Genomic DNA, 17,442 nt, shown 5'->3' with positions numbered 1-17,442 from the left:
AGCCCCATTCCTTAACTGCAGCCATTTAAGTTTTCTGGTTCCTCAAAATTCGGAGCTTTTCTGTGGGGGTTCTGAGGTACAAATTGGTTTACTTCTTTATGACTTCCCTCTCTTCATGCTTAGTTTTCAGCTTTGCTTCATTTCAACTCTCTCTGTATTTAATTAATTCAGCTATCACTTCTATTTTCCAACATCTTGTTGATATCTTTTGTCTGCTGTCATCCTGTCTCCCCTCTTTGTCCTTATGGAGCCACACTTAAAAAAATTCTTTTATTGTCATTTTACTAGGGTTGGAGGAGGAAGCAGAGATAAATGCATGAGTTTATTCTGCTGTTTTTAACCAGAAGTTCCCATGAAATTATAAAAAGCAAAGTCACTTTGTAGTGTTTGTTGTGCTTGATTCCTGTACAAGCCACTTCACACCTGCCGTCCCATACCCTGCCTGCTTCCACAGTTCTCTTGGCTGCTTTTGAGTTTGCGACTGTGACACTGTGTCTAAGGCCTTTGAGTTTGTTGCTGGACTAGGTTATTGCTGGGGCCCAATCCAGCCTTGAAAGCCCATATTCACTTTGCACCCCAACCATGTTTCACACCATGAGGATCTGGGGTTGAATGACAATAAGGGGACTGAAATCCTCGAGTCCTCAATCCCCCAGTTCATGAGGTTGTCTTTTGAGGCTTGAGAGAACTCAGATCAGCTTGAACAGTGCTATTAATTAAAACATATTCTAATTGACTGGATAATCCCAAGGTAGCTTAAATTTAAGGGAGTGAAGAGGTAAAGGAAATGGGGATAGATGCAGAAATCTAGAGAGAAAATCCTCTTTCTTCTTTTCTCAGGCTCATCCCAACTCCAAGTACCTGATAAAAAAGATTTCTTTATCCTGTTACTTGCTGAGTGAATGGCTCTCCTTTCTACCTGTTCCTTGCCTTTCTTCTTCCCCTAAACATCTACAGTGTCTCCTAACTGTGTGGCAGTGGAGTGCAGTGACCAAGTGTGGGAATTATGCTTCCACCCCTTATCAGCTCTGTGAACTTGGGCAAGTCATTTAATCTCCTTGTGCCTCAGTTTCCTCATCTTCAAACTGGATCAGTAATAATGCCCACCTCATATGTTTTTTTTGTGAGAATTAAACATATTAGTATGTAAAAGTACTCAGAACTGTACCAGCCACATATTAAGCACGCACTACATAGCTGTTATTATTATTATGTGCTTTTCTCTGCAAATGAAGTTGAGAGATGTGATCATCGCACTAAAGAGCTCACCATCTATATGAATAGGCAAGACAAACTAGTATTTGAGTACATAGGATGCTATAGGGCAAAGAGGGACAGTCACAACTCAGTGGGGATTGGTGATTGGTGTTTGTGGGAAGTGAGTGTGGAGGGGACAAATAGGAAATTATCCTAGAACAGGTGGTGATCCCTTGAGTTGAGCCACAGGGGGAAGAGTGTGAGTTAGCCATCATTAGAATGTAAGAATCGTGAATGCAAGAACTTACCCTTGATACCTAGAACAGGACCAGCCACATAGTAGGTGCTCATTAAATATTTGTGGAATAAATGGATGAGTGATTAACTAGAAGGGTGGGCCAGGTTAGTAAAGAATTTCAGACAGAAGAAGCAGTATATGGGAAAGTACAGGGTTCAGAGAGAGCATGACATCCAGTTGAGGGAAGTGTGAGGGCACAGTAGGACACGAGCTCAGGATCTGTGTCAGAGAGTAGAAGCAGAGAGGAAACAGGCCCAGGACCAGTGAGAATGTGGAAGATGCAATTCATGGAACACAAAACTCATAAACTCATTTTAGTGTCATGTGGGCCCCATACCCTCATTTTCTTAGACACAGTGTCACAGTCGCAATAAGAATCCAAAATAGTATTTATCAAATTTACATTTTTATAATGCTTTCCACCCTACAAAGCAGCAAAACATTTTCATATGTATTAATTCACTTAAGAATCACCTTGTGAAGTTGGCGATATCCACATTTTACATATAGGAAAACTGAGGCTCAGAGAGGTTATGGGATTTACCAAGGTTACTCAACTGGTAAGTTGCAAACCTGGGATTCAAACTAGGACCTTGGACTTTAGGTCCAGTACTCTTTCTCTTCATAGCAATGGTCACATTGATTTGCATTTCTTTGGAGAGTGTAATACTTCACTGTTGTTTTTGCAGAAACGTAAATTTATAGGATACTGAATAGTTTTAAAATAAACATCCATGTAACTGTCACCTTGGTTTAGCAATAGAAACATTACCAGCCATCCTAGAAGGTCTTATGTCCTCCACCCTAGTCTCAACCCCCTTCCTCCCTCTAGAGGTAATCACTGTCCTGACTGGTATGGTAATAACTTGGTTGCTTTTCTTTCTACTTGTAGCACCTATGAATGCAGGCTTGGTTTTTGATCAAATAGTTGTTTCTAATCTGGGCATTTTTCATTAGCCTATAAATTCTTTGAGGAACCACTTCTGTGGCTTAATGCATAATTATTCCTTTCTTAAATGTTTAGTGAGCATCTCCTAAGAGCCCAGCAGTCAGGTTCCGAAGAGCTTGATATAAAAATAGGCCCTGTCTTCGGGTTGGAACAACTTTACAGTCACTGCTTTGGTAATTGGTAAGATTTTTAGTTAGAAATAAACAATTACAACAGCAACAGTGACCCATAGTAGCTCTGGGATGCAAACATTTGATGTCATTTGACTTTTCACAGATGTGCCTTCACCCCTTCTGGCTAGGTTGTCCTCTGTTCTGTGATGGATAGCAAAGCAGCCAGAACACCAGCTCCTTATTTTGACCATTTGCTATCTATTCTGTTGGCATTTGGAATTTGTGGTATTGTTCACCTTCAGAAATGAATTTATTGTCCAGTGTTTCTCAAATTTGAAGATTCATAGCCTCCGAAGGATACATCTGCACATTTTCAGCTTCAGAGATCCTTCACTAGAAGTTAAATGCTTGTAGTTACAAATCACTTACTGTCAGTATGTCAATGTCCAGTTATAACACTAACATTGAAATCTCATGACAGTATTCAGTTATCAGTAGCCCTCCATGAGATACAGAATAAACTTAGATTAATTTGTAAAAGTTATCATGAAAAGTGGAAATAGAAAAAAATCCTTACAGAGAGCTTTAAATTCCTGAGGCTATCTCTGCAGGCCCCAGTTTGAGAAACATTGATGTATTTTGTCAAAGGAAAGGCATGAAATCCCGTGTTGGTTGGAATTATAGATAAACCCGTGGCCCGTCTGCTTTTGGATATCTGCATCTGAATATCTTCAAAGTAGATTTACCTTCTAGATATGTTTAAGTTACATTCTTGTAACACTTATTGACTCCAGGGGAAACTGCTAAGCACAGAGGGTGGATGACTCAGAGTTTCAAGTTATTCCTGGATAATCTATGAGTAAACAATAGCAAACTAAGTCAAGAGACCTGTCTTTGGATCCCCACCAGGTTTTATTCTAAATTCCCATTGAAGAACTGGGGGGAGATCTGTTTTTCCAGTCTGGTTGCCTGTTAAATCAGATGCTTCAGTTTTTGCTCTGTTTGTTATTTCTCTGACCATCAGCCCCAATGGATTGAACAGTTTACTGTGCCAGTTTGACCTATGTCTGTTCTAACATATGGAGCAGAGTTAATGAGCTTGTTGTGATTACCAGCAGGATCCTACCCAGAGAGTCATGGAATTTCAGAACAGAATAGAAAAGAACTAACATTGATTAACTGGACTGTTGCAGCAGCCTCCTAACTTGTTTCCCTGTTGTCACTCTTCATCTGCTCCAATCCATTTTCCACACAGATCATAGTTGCCTTGTGTCAGGTTCCCTAGAGGCAGAACCTGAGCTGAGGTTTGGGGATGCTAGGGCAAGAGCTTTCTTGAGGGAGCGTTCTCCCAAGAAGGAGAATGAGGGAAGCAGGATATGGAAGGAAGAAAAATGTAAGGAGCTGGTCTCAGCCAGAGCTCTGCTTCAGCTTGATCCTGTGAGATGCTGTAGAGTAGAAAGATTTGGCAAAGGGGCCAAACCTTTGTACCCCATGTCAACCCCTCTCTGGCTAGTGGAGAGTGGGCCAAAGGCAGTTCTTCAAAGAAGAGGGGCAGCTGTGGGCATTAGCCAGTACTCGCAACAGTGGGGGATGGGTGCTGTGTTAGAAAAGGTGATCTGGGCTGGGCAACAGCTGTGCATGTGACACTAGGTAAACTTTAAAATGCTAGTTTGATGCTGACAGCTGGTAAATTGACTTGCCTGGAGCACATATCTAGTGCTTTGCACATAATGCCTGCATCCCTTAAAGTTTAGCCTAGCTTATGTGGTATTCGTTGATTTCCCCAAGGTCAAATAGCTTTTGGTTAAAATGCTTCATTTGAGATTAAGTTTTTTGGGTGGAGCAAAAACAACAACAGAAACCCTCAGAACATTCCTCATAATTCAGGCAGGCTTGGTGGTAAGGTACTCAGGGACTGGCTTGGCCCTGTTGGAACTGACTAGTTACAGCACAATCTAGTGAGGAGGGTAGCCTGTAATATCCAAAAAATTCTAATCCAGTGAGTTGGACACAACATTGGGGTCTGGAAAATGGCATTCTTACAGTCATGTAGGTAACAGTAATTCTGGAATAGGACAAAAAGGGCCTAAGCATCCCCCCAGTTCCTTGACCTGTGTCAGCACAACTTACCTAGACCCTAACCACTGAGGGCAGTGGGACTTTTGATATGCCCTTGTCTTAGTCATCATTGGCTTGGGTGCTGTGTGGCGCTAGTCCTCAAAGACTTTGTTGAACAGGGCTGGGAAAGGCAGAGGCTAACAGGAACTAAACTTTTGATTCAAATCTTTAGTAAAGGAAAGTATTTCCAATTTAAGAAACAAATGAAGAGCTGAGTCCCAAGGGGAACTGTATTATTTGTTGAAAACTAGTTGTTGCTTCATTTTGGTGAGAAGTAAGCTTTTCCCTGAAGTCGCTGGATGGTTTGATGATCTTATAGCAATTATAGATACAGTCTGGAATCTAGTACCAGATGAAAGGAGCTGTCCCTGCGGATTGTATCCCTGTGTGCTCTGTTGACGGGCAAATATGACACAGAGAATTTTAAGCATAGTGATTGCTCAGCCAGCTAGATTAAATCATATTTCTGAAAGCTGTTTTCTTTCAGAGCTAATAGTTTTGTTCCTGACTCATTCTGATCAGCAGAGCATTGAGTTGTAAGGAACAGATTGGAAATTGTTTTATTGATTTTTTTTCTTTTTTATTTACCAAAGGTGAGGGTGAATTTCTCTTCTCTGAGTGTTATTCAGCTGTGAGTAAAGCAAAGGACATTAGGAGGTTTGGGTAGAGTTGATTTGGAACCATCACAGCCTGACTTCGCTGCCCTGGTGCATAAACACTCAGGAAACTGCATTGTGGAGCAAAAGAGCAACTTCACTCTACTGTCTAAAGGGCAAAGTCAGCTTTTCTTTATGGCCCTGGCTGCAGTGGCCATTGGGAGAACTCAAAATCCTGGATAAGCAGTGCCCAGCAGAGGTCTCAGAGCCTCACCAAGCCCTGGAGGTCATAGTGTGGGACAGCAAAGGCCGCTCTCTTGGCTCAAATTCTTTGCGAATTGTCTGATTCAGAATCTTCCTTTCCTCCCTGGTGTCCAGTCTTCTATCAGGAGGGAGAATAAGAAGAGTTGATTTCTGTCGAATCTAAGAGAAAGAGCTTTTCTAACTACTTATAAGAGGGAAATGTTGAGTGAGAAACAGTTAACAATAGAAAGTCATGTTTAGGATGTCTTCACATGGCCCTTTCTACCTTTTGTTCCCCTACGTGATTTCTAAAGTTATGCAAAGTGAAAACTTTCATGTGCACTATTAGCAAACAATAATGTTCTAAGTAGCTTTACATGCATTACTTCATTTAATCCTCTAAATAACTCTGTGAATTGAGTTATTACAACTGCCTCCAGTTTATGTAGCGAAAAAGTGTTGAAGCTGGAATTCAAACAGAGGCTTATCTCCTGAGACTTAAGGGTCTGCACTCTTTACCATAGAGCGACATCACTTCCCAGCTCACTGAGAGTGAAGACATACATAATCGCTGAGCCTGTAGTGGGGGCCTGGCTTCATGGTACAGTGGCACCTTGCTATCCCAGCCAAAGTCTTATTGTAGGGTCACTGCAGTGATCAGAATAGGCTGTCAGAGCCAGGCAACCCCACCGAGGTACAACAGTTCATTTCTCACTATACTGCCCTATATGACATGCCCCATTCATTGAGAACAGGTGGTGGAAGACAATTCTTAAATGTAAGAGAAAGATGCACATTGGCCTGCAAGGAGTACTTCATTGTCATGACAGAAGGAAGACAATTTATTATCTTTTTGAACTTGTGGGTTAACTCTTGCCTCACATTGACCCAAACTATGTGAATAGATTTTTAATTGTAGTTGCTTAGACCTCAGAGTTTTGGCAGTGTTAGAAACCCTGGAACTAGTGTTGAAATAAGTATCCTGCTTTGCATCCCCTGGAGGCTCAGACCACAGACAGCTTAAGAACAGTTCTTCTGTGCTATAAACGTGATAAGATGTTACTGATGTACGGCATTAAGATGAATCAGTATCCTAGTAACTTGTGTGTGTTTGTGTGGCCTGTTAAGTTGATAAGCACCACCCATGCCTCACATACAGGTAGAGACATAAAGGTAATAAAGCAGTAGTTCTCAACCCTGGATGTTCATTAGAGTCCCTTGTAAAGCATAGCAGTGCTGGGGCCCTACCCCAGACCAATTGAAACAGCATCTCCAGGTGTGAGGTGCAAGCATCAGTAGGTTTTCAAAGTTCTCCAGGTGATTCTAATATATCCAGGGCTGAGAACCACCCAGAGGAATGCTAAGTAAACTGTGAAAACTGTGATAATAAACTATGTCCCAAGTAAACTATGATACATGTGGGAGCTTGAGCATTAGTGTGCAATTCATTTGGCTAGCTAGGAAGAGGTCTTGGTGGTGGCAGAGGGGTTGCCCACAATGATAGCTTTGTGGAAGAAAGGTAAGGGAAAGATAAAGAGTGAGGGATAAAATGATCCTCTGGCAGACAGTGCTACAGCGGCTTTGAACTCTGGTGGAATAACTAGCCAAGACTGTGCAGGGGGTGGAGTCAGGTAGCTATGGTCCTAGCCGGGTGGTGGTATTGGTGTTATTGTGTGAAGGTTTGGGGTGAAGGGGTGCAAGTACCAATGCTGTAGCAGCTGTTAGAATTATGGCAGCCTTATTGAGCAAGATTGCAGGCCTTGGAGGCATATAGGGCAGTGGTGCCAGGCCCAGGCCAAAAGCAGTGGACATGGAGCTAGGAAGAATCAGGAAGTCCAGGCCTCACAGGCTTCCAGGTGAGTCAGGTGTAAAGGTTTCTGTCTTACCAGAGTCTCTATTGGATACTGCCTTTTGACATTTATGACGTAACCTACTTTAGGAAAGCATTTCTTAGGAGCATTTAAAACTGTGCGTGTGCAAGCTTATATAGTGATAGTGAAGTGAGGCTATTATAGAGGATGTGATTATTCAAAATATTTGTTTGTGTGCTCGTCATAATTTATTTATGTGCAACTCCCTGTCCAACTTTCTCAACCCAACAAGAATAACAATGCATTGTAATTAGCCTAAGAATTTAAGCCTAGGAGGAGGCAGAAGTTTGGAGACTCCTAGAAGGGAAACAGGAGGAAAAAAAGAGCCTCTATCCCTGAACTTAGAGCTTGTGTCTTACGGAATCCTGGCTTATTCAAGCAGTTACAGAGGAGCAGAACTGAGTGCAGAGATGTGGCTCAGCCCATTCTGCATTCTGCATGTGAATGGAGACTATCCATTCAAGTACTTGCTGTGCTTGGCAACTTCCAGGTCTGAGGCCCAGAGAAGCTAAGGCATGACCCATTGTCTTTTCATGATTTGGTCCCATCTCCCATCACCATATCACTATTGCTCAGTGGATATCCCTTAATGGACTCTAGTCTCTCCCCTCAAGGAGCCCACAATCAGGTAAAGTGGATAGATGTGCACAACCATCCATAGGACAATGCACGTTTAAACAGTGAGGCAATACTTCTGTCTGCATCCTCACAGTGTTGTTATGAGAAGCAGTTAGCTAACATAAGTATAATATGCAATAACAGTTAAGGTGTTAGTATTATCAAAATTCAGGATATTAAGCTATATTTCAGCTGTATTGCCATATTTTTCATGTCAGAACCCGATGTTTAGTGCAAAATCACCTACACTTTAGAAATGAGGTGAAGCCTGAAGGAAAAGGAGGTTCTTGAGCATTATGCCAAGACGATGCCATTATAATATTTATACATATTCTGGTTTAAACTAGCTCCTTAATTAGAGTCTTCTTCTCTGCCTCCCTCCTCCAAGCAAAATGATAAGAACAATTTTGACATATGTAAGAATTTCTGCAGTGCAGATTATTCTGGAGGAATAAAACAAAACATGATTTGCAAATGCTATCAAGGAAATGTTTGTTTCCAAAGGCTGCAAGCAGAACAGAGCACATATTGGTGTGTGTGTGAAAACTGTCTTGTAGTTGTATTTGACTGTGAATGAGAGAAACATGGTGATGAGTGTGCCAGGAACTTTACCCATGTTCTCCACCCAGATATTTTTGTACAATGCTTTTATGATCCCAGCATTGTCACCTTGATATCCTCAAGAAATCAAATATTCCAGGGAACGAAATTCCTATGCCTCTGTCTACCATCATTGTAGACAGGATGACACCTGGATATCCGGACATACCTTGGCCAAGCTCTCCCAAGAGTTCTCTCTTCTTGGATGTCTTGCTGAATAGCCTTAAGAGCATCCTTAAAGGAGATGTTTAAATTATGAAGACCATTTCATTTTCCCTGCAGGCTCTGTTTGAGGGAATTTCTTCACAGTCTCACCGAGTGGGAAATGGCACTGGAGTAAAGGAGAAACAATGATGCTTTTATCTCACAGCATTTACACATAGATGGACAATATGTGGGGAAAAGAATCATTGCCTTGGTGACAACATCTCAACCAGTGTTGTGCAGCAGTACTGAAATGGGAACCAGATACAATGGCAGAACAATTTTGCTATGAAACACAAGAGAAGCAGAATAGTGTAGTGGATAGCAGCATAGATTTTGAAGTCTGACAAAACTGGATCTGTCATTTACTAATTGGATGAGTTTGGATTCAGTATTTAACCTCTCTAGGTCTGAGTTTCCTTAGCTGTAAAATGGGGAATAAATAATGGTACTTACATCGTAGAGTTGTTGTGAGGATTAAGTGTAATAATGCATAGAAGGGGCTTTAGCCCAGGGTATAGTGCATTGTAAACACTTGACACATGTGAATCAGGTCCTACTGAAGATCCGAAGGTAGTGAAGCTAGAGCATTTGTTTTGCCAACTGATGAAATAAGAACCTTTATATCTGTAGCTGGATGGGAGGCTGTAATAGATAAACACTCGTGTATGACTGCAACAGGGTATTTGTCTCCTGATTAAAATATGTTTCTTTGTGACATCATGAAGTTGGGAACTCTCCAAGTGATATATATAGGTGCACAAAGAATGTTACAAATATGTAAAACTACCAGTTAACCACCTGAAGCTGTCTTCTTAAAGTAAGAGCAAAAACACTGCCAAGGGTGAGATAGAAATAAAAAGTTCTGTTAAACCAACAACTTAGTGGCTTCTTAGAATCATAATTTTAATTTTTGTCAAATTAACATATATGTATAATTTTAAAACATCAACAAAATTTATGTTGAAAAACTGTAGGTCCCTGTTTACCCCATTCACCTTAGAGTTCCACTCACCATTGGTAAAGACTTCCAACTCTTTACTTTTATTGTTTTCTTTTGATCGCCTGTTTCTATTAACATACAATTTACTGCTCTTAGTGAGTTTTCAATTTTATATGTTATCTATGGACTTCCATTTCCTCAAATGACTGGTGATTTTTGGCCAATCATTTATATTGAGTGAGGTCCTAGAAAGCAAATTGGATTTACCTCCCAAGCAGGGAAAGTAGACAAATCTGAAATCCAGGTTAGGATTGAAAGGTGCTTGTTGACTTGCTTTTCATCTTCAAAGAACTTTGTTGATACTGTTTTCTTTGTCTTTGTGGGCCAGTGTCCTTTTTATTTCTTTACTGTCATATTAGTGAAGTTTGAGTTGGAATCAGAAATAAATTGCTAGGATTCCATCTACCTGGAAAATCACGTCCATAACTTGTCAATAGCCTTTGAAAGACTACTAAGTAACACTTTTAAAACATTACCAATAGCAGTCAAATTTTAATCAGCATTTTCCTCTGGGAAACGGGAATTCAGGTAGAGTGAGGGTAGAGGATTTTACTTCTCATTGCATACACTTTTAAACAAATGCATAATATACATGTATATATATTTAAATCAGACCACTCATGATTAAAACAAGGAGATGCAGATTAGTCATTTACAGTAGTTGTTGCTCAGAAATTACACTATACCAGGGGATAAGATTGTGGTTAGTATTGAAATTTCCATTATTTCAGTCCCATTTTGAATTGTTCAGAGTTCTGAGGAAGAATTTTTTTAGGTTATCTTATGCCAGCTTAAAATAGCTTTGGGGATGTTACATTTTTTTTTACTTAATTTGAACAAAAATTGATCAGGCCCTGAAATGAAAAACAGTTTGTATGATGATGTCTTTTGGACTCTAACCACATATTAACTACAGAATGACTGAAAAGGTATTCCAAAAGTACTGAAGAGAGTACAGTTAAAGGTTTCAGTAAGGCATGAAAAGTAGTTTGCCTTTATCTGCTGCAATTGTCTTGAATCTAAGAATGAAAGGCATAAAGGCAGTAATATCAGCTGTAGTAACTCTCTAAAACAACCCAGAGCAGAGGACAGTCAAAGCTAGATTTGGACCTCTGTAGTTTCATCTTGGTTTTAGCCATCACACTAAACGCAGGGAACAAGTGTCTTGGAATGAAGCTGAGAGGTTAAAGGATGTCATTCTGCTTGGGATGTTTGGGGAAAATGTTATTAAGAAAAGGACATCTAATCTGTGTAATAGTTTACTGCTCACATGGGCAGAGTATGCTCTCAAGCATCTGTGAATTTTAGAAGGAATATATGTTTGTAGAAGGTAAAGGACTTGCTGAGTACTTTTCCTGTTTCTCATTAAATGTAAAGGTATTCTTGATTTCCATATAAGAAATGACTGTCTACTTGGAAACTTAAAATTACTGGACCACAATGGAATTTAATTAGAAATCAACACAGAAGAAATTTGAAAAACTCCAAAATATATGAAAATTTAAACAACATACTTTTAAATAATATGTGGATCAAAGAAGAAATCACATGGAAAATTAGGGAGTATTTTGAACTAAATGAAAAATGAAAATATAATATATAAATATTTATAAAATGCACCTGAAGAAATGGTTAGAGGGAAATTGATAGCTTTAAATGTTTCCATTAGAAAAGCACAAAAGATTAAAATCAATGATCTAATCTTCCACCTTAAGAAATAAAGGGCAAATTAAACCTAAAGGAGGTAGAAGGAAGAAAAGAATAAAGATCAGAGAGGAAATCAATGAAATATGAAACAGACAAGTATTAGTGAAAATGAATGAAATCAGAAGTTCATGCTGTGAGAAGATTAGTAAAGTTGATAAAACTTTTGTTAGACTGATGGCAGAAAGAGAGATTGAGAGATTGAAACAGAGAACAAGAGAGATTATCAGTATCAGAAATGAAACAATAACATCACTATAGATTTACAAACATTGAAGGATAATGAAGTAATACTATGAAAAATTTTATGCCAACAAACTTGACAACTTAGGTAAAATGGATAAATTTCTTGGAAGACATAAATTACCAAAGCTCACTTGTAAAGAAAGAAACCAAATTGTCTCAAATCTATTGAGTACATTGATTCATAATTAAAAAACATAAACCTTTCAAGCCCAGGTAGCTTTATTGGTGAATTTCATCAAGCATTTAATGAATAAATAATAGCAATCCTATGCAAACTCTTGCAGAAAATTGAGGAAGAAGGACCACTGAGCAACTCATATTATGAGGCCAGTATTACCCTGATACCAAACCCAGATAAGCTGTAACAAGAACAGAAAACCACAGACTGTTATCCATCATGAGCCCAGATTTTAAAATCTTCACAAAGTATAAACAGACTGAATCCAGCAATATGTAAAAATGACAGACAGTATACCATGAGCAAGTGGAGTTTATCTATGAATTCAAAGTGATTTAACATCAAATCAATCAGAGTATACACTATGTTAATAAGATAAAAGGTAAAAACCATTTAAACATCTAAATAAATACAGAAGATGCCTTTAAGAAAATTTGACAAACATTTATGATAAAAAATATCAACAAGCTAGCGATAGAAAAGAAGGAACATCCTTCATTTGAGAAAGGGCATTTATGAAAACCGACAGCTAGTATCACACTTAACAGTGAATGTGTTCCATCAAAGATCAGGAATAAAGGAAGAATCTGCTTTCATGACTTCTATTCAACATTGTAATGGAGGTCTTAGCCAGTGCAATAGGCAAGAAAAAGAAACAGAAGGCCTAGAGATTTAAAAGGAAGAAATAAAACTTCATTTGAAAATAATATTAGCATGTATGTAGACTGTTCTAAGGGATTTCCAAAAAAAGGTACTAGAACAAACTGATTTTAGTAAGATTGCATGATATGAGGTCAATAAACCCAAATTAGCTTTATTTTGGTATGCTAGCAAATAACAAACCAGAAATAAAATTTTAGAAGTTTCATACACCATAGCACAAAATACTCAGAAATAAGTTTTAAAAAGGCTTTTGCAAGAGCTCTACACTAAAAAAATGCAACATTGTTGAGAGAAATTAGAGAATTAGAAATTAGAGAGCTATGCCAGGTTCACTGATTGGAATACCCAATATTGTAAAGATGACTACTCTCCCAAGATTGATCTGTAAATTCATGTATTCTCATTCAGTATTCCAGTAAGCTTTTTTTTTTAAAAAAGAAATTGACAAGCTGGTTCTAAAATTTATATGGAAATACAGAGGACCCACAAAAGTCAATATAATTAAAAATATATTGAAGGGTTTACATTTCCTGATTTCAGTAATTACTCTAAAGTTTCAGTGATCAAGCCAGTATGATATTGGCATAAGTATAGACTTGTAGATTATTGGCACATAATTGAGAGTCCTGGAACAGATCACTCTTATGTGGTCAATTGATTTTAAGTAAAGGTTTTAAGATAATTTAGTAGTGAAAGAATAATTTTTGCAATATGTGGTACTGGAACAAATGGTTATTTATATGGAAAAATGAACTTTGACTCTTCATGTTATACACAGAAATTAATTAAAAATGAATTAAGAAGTGTTAAAATCATAACAAATTTGTAAGCAACCATAAAAAAATCTTTTAACAGTTGGTTTAGGCAAAGAGTTCTTTGATAGGACGAAAAAACCTTAAACCATAAAAGAGAAAAATTATAAATTGGATTTCATCAAAGTTAAAAACTTTTGCTCATACAAAGACTGTTAAGAAAAGGAATGAAAAGTCATGGATGGGAAAAAGTATTTGCAAAATATGTATTTGATAAAGCACTTAATCAAAAATGCAAGGAACTCTTCTACAACTCAGTAAGAGAAGACAGTTTTAAAAATGGGCAAAAGATTTAAACAGACGTTTTACAAAAGAAAATATAGAAGTGGCCAGCAAGGACATGAAAAGATGCTGAGCATCATTAGTTATTAGGGAAATGCAAATAAAACCTCTATGAGATAACTACTCATATTGCCACAAGTGGCGAAAAAAATTGACAGTAATAAAGTGTTGAAAATAATATGGAACAACTAAAATTCTCATATTGCTAGTGGAAATGAAAAATGATACAGCCTTCTTCAAAACAAGTTAGGCAACTGTGTGTGTGTGTGTGTTTTTTAAATAAAGTTAAACATGCATTTATCCTATGACCCAGCAATTCTGCCTACTAGCTACCCAAGGGGGAAAAAAAACCTGACCACACATGGAGGCATTATTCATAATACCCTAAAATTAGAAACAACCCAGTGTCAACCAACTAGTGGATGGGTAAACAAAATTTAGAATGTCTGTACAATGCAATATCGCTCAGCAATAAAAAGGAAAGAACTACTCATACATACAACAACATGGATGAATCTTCAAACCATCCAAACCATCATGGTAAATTAAACATGTCAGCTACAAAAGACTTTGTACCATATAATTCCATTTAGATATTAGTGATTCTGGAAAAGGTGAAACTGTCATTGCAGAAAGTAGGTAAATGTACAACGCCAGTTCCAGGGAATGGCTGCAAATATGTATAAGAGAACTTTTTAAACTACACACCCTAAATGGATGAATTAAAAGTAATTTATACTTCAATAAAATATAGGACCCTTATAAAGTGTTTTAGTCTAATTGTTTTCCTTCCTTCATGGTGGCAGTATGTGGTGGCATGAATTTTCGTGGCTAATTTACAGGACTTTCAATAGTTCTGCATGTGAACTCTTAGATGTAGTTGAGCAAACCTTTTCTGGAAGTATTGGGGTACAGTGGGGGTAAAAACTTAAATCCAGATCAGATTTGATTATTTTAAAAAACAACCCTATTTTGGATCACAAAAAAAGTATCTAAAATTTTTGGCTGGAGTTCTTTCCAGAAAAAATTTGCATGCTTGTTTATTTACATTTTTATAGATTCTTTAGTGCCCTCTTCCCCCCATGTCTTTGTTTAATGTGTTGGTGAAGAGAATGATTTCCACAAATTATTTCTGGAGTATAAATGATGAAAATGTAAATATTCCTTATTGAATGACAGTATTTTGCCTACTCTGTGGTTGCTATTTTTAGACAATCTTCCAAAGGTTTAGGGCTCAGCAGTAAGAAGAAATAGTAAACTTTTTCTCTATCCTGGGCAAAGAAAAGTTGGAACAAAATAAAAGTTGTATTAATGCTTATGAGAAAGAATACATTTTTGTCTTGATTTCTTTGTCTTTCTTTTTTTCTTTCTCTCACTATCTTACTCTCTTTTACACACGCATACACACACACGCCCCCCTTTATACACTTGTGACATTTGGAGCTAGAAATTAAGAGGGCAAAATAGAAGTAAAAAAAATTCAAAGGCATAACTTTAAATGAAGTATTTCCACTTGCATGATTTTATTTTAAGGAAAAATTAAGTACATGAACAGTTTAAGTTATAAGGTTTTCATCTCATTTTGTAAGTCATAGTGAAAAACCAACCTAATGTTTTTTAATGTTAACCAATATAAATATCACATGGGGATCTTAGTAAATAAAGTACTGTAATTTTATAAAACGGAGTATCATGCAGCCATTAAAAACCATACTGTAGAAGAAAATTTAGACTACTACACAAATAAATGTTTTTTTGCTGAGCACAAGGTCAGGTTTGCTTCCATGACTGTGATGGGTCCTGGCCTACTGTGGGACCAATAACTCTCTAAGAAAGAGAAGACAAAACATACCACTGTGATGCAGCAAGAATTTCCTTACATTGTTTTAGAATGGATCCACAAGTGCTAGCAACCCTCAATGTCAGGGATCCTCTGCCACTTGCTTCTTGAAGTACAATCCGTGGACTAACAGCATCCTTTCACCTCAGACTTATTAGGCATGCAGAATCTCAGTCCCCACCCCAGACCTACTGAATCAGAATCTACATTTTAACAAAAGTCCCAGGTGGTTCCTTTGCACAGTGAAGTTCAAGAAGCCTTGCTTTAACTTGACTCTGTGAGGGCTGCACAGGCCATCAACTTTGGGTGCCCATGGAGAGCTGCACTAACTTACCAGTGCCTTTGATCTTGTGAATAACTTTTTACTGCATGGTTTGCTGGTTTGGACATCAGTCTCAGTTCAAGCCACTGATCTCTTCTACCTTTAAACTTGAGATCAGCCTTTGTAATCTGGACTAGCTCATATGTGATTCTAGATCCTAAAATGATTCTAGTTCCCAAAATGTGTTCACTGTTTTATTTATTTTCTCAATAACCATTTATTAAGCCCAGCTTTGTTACAGGTACTGTGATTACAACAGGGAACCAAACAAAATCTATGCTCTTATGGGGCTTTTGTTGTAGTTAGAATTTGTATGAACAGATTGAAAAATAAGAGATAAGAGGGATTTGTGGCCATGTATATTTACTAACTATGGTTTCTCACATGTTTAGTATATTAATGTGCATTGTAAATTACTATGGAGTGGAGGGGGTAGGGTGGGCAGAGGTTGAAGATATTCTGTGCAGCGTTTAAGAAACTGATTTGACTGGAGCCTTTTTATTAGGGGGATCCTGGCAGGATTCATGTTTTGCAGAAAATGCTTTGACAAATGTAATTCCAAAATCTTAAGAAAGGGAAGATTTCTCATTGTTGTTACTATTATTCAGGGGATCAGTAGGGTAGAAATCTATTTTTCATAAAATTCAGAGATATTTATTTCTTCTCTCCTTTATTTTCAAGTAATGATACTCATTTAACAACTAACTCCATTGATGCTTAAAACACTGACATTACTCCATAATGATGTTAAGGGCAAATGAAGTGAGAGAGGCTGGTATCCTCACTCACATGTAATAGATGAGAAATGGTGAAAGAAGGAGAAAAAAGTATTGGAATAATTATAACTATGATAGAGTGTGGCAGCCTGAATTCTAAAATGGTCCCCATAACTTTCACCCCTCATGTTACTCCTGTGATTACGTATCTTACATTGCAAAAGGAACTTTGCAGATGTAACTAACATTACTAGTCAGTTTACCTTATGATAAAGAGATTATCTAGGTGGGCTTCACCTAATCACATGAGCCCTTTTAAAAGCAGAATTTTCTCCAGCTGATACATTGATTTCAGCCTATGATATCCTGAGCAGCGAACCCAGCCATGCTGGCCTGGAATTCTGACCTTCAGAACTGTGGGTCTTGTTTTAAGCTGGTAAGTTTGTGGCAGTTTGTTCCACGGCAGTAGAAAACCAAAACACAGAGCTAGAAAGTGACTATGCCTCTTATTTGACAAATGAAGGAACTGAAGCCTGTGGAAGTGAAGTGGTTCACCTGATGTGAGTGTCTTAGAGGGTCTTTGAGGTCACTTCCAACTTTAAGATGCAGTAGTCTTAACATTCAGCTCTCCCTTTTCTGGGAACTTATCTAGCAGAGTGTTTCTGTTACTTATATGGTGTGCGTTAGACTCAGCCCTTCCCTGCAAAGAGCTCACGATTCTGATGATGGCAACAGTCAGGTGCACAAAGCTGGTATATGTGGAATGCCACACAGAGCTATGCACAGGAAGGAGAAGGTGGCCTCTGCATCCTTTTGGTAGAAAAATATATGCTTTCTGTTAGGATTTTAGTGATATGTTATATAATGAA

Source organism: Camelus ferus, chromosome 15, assembly GCF_009834535.1.
Source record: "Camelus ferus isolate YT-003-E chromosome 15, BCGSAC_Cfer_1.0, whole genome shotgun sequence".
Taxonomy (NCBI): domain Eukaryota; kingdom Metazoa; phylum Chordata; class Mammalia; order Artiodactyla; family Camelidae; genus Camelus; species Camelus ferus.
This window is presented reverse-complemented; position numbering follows the sequence as displayed.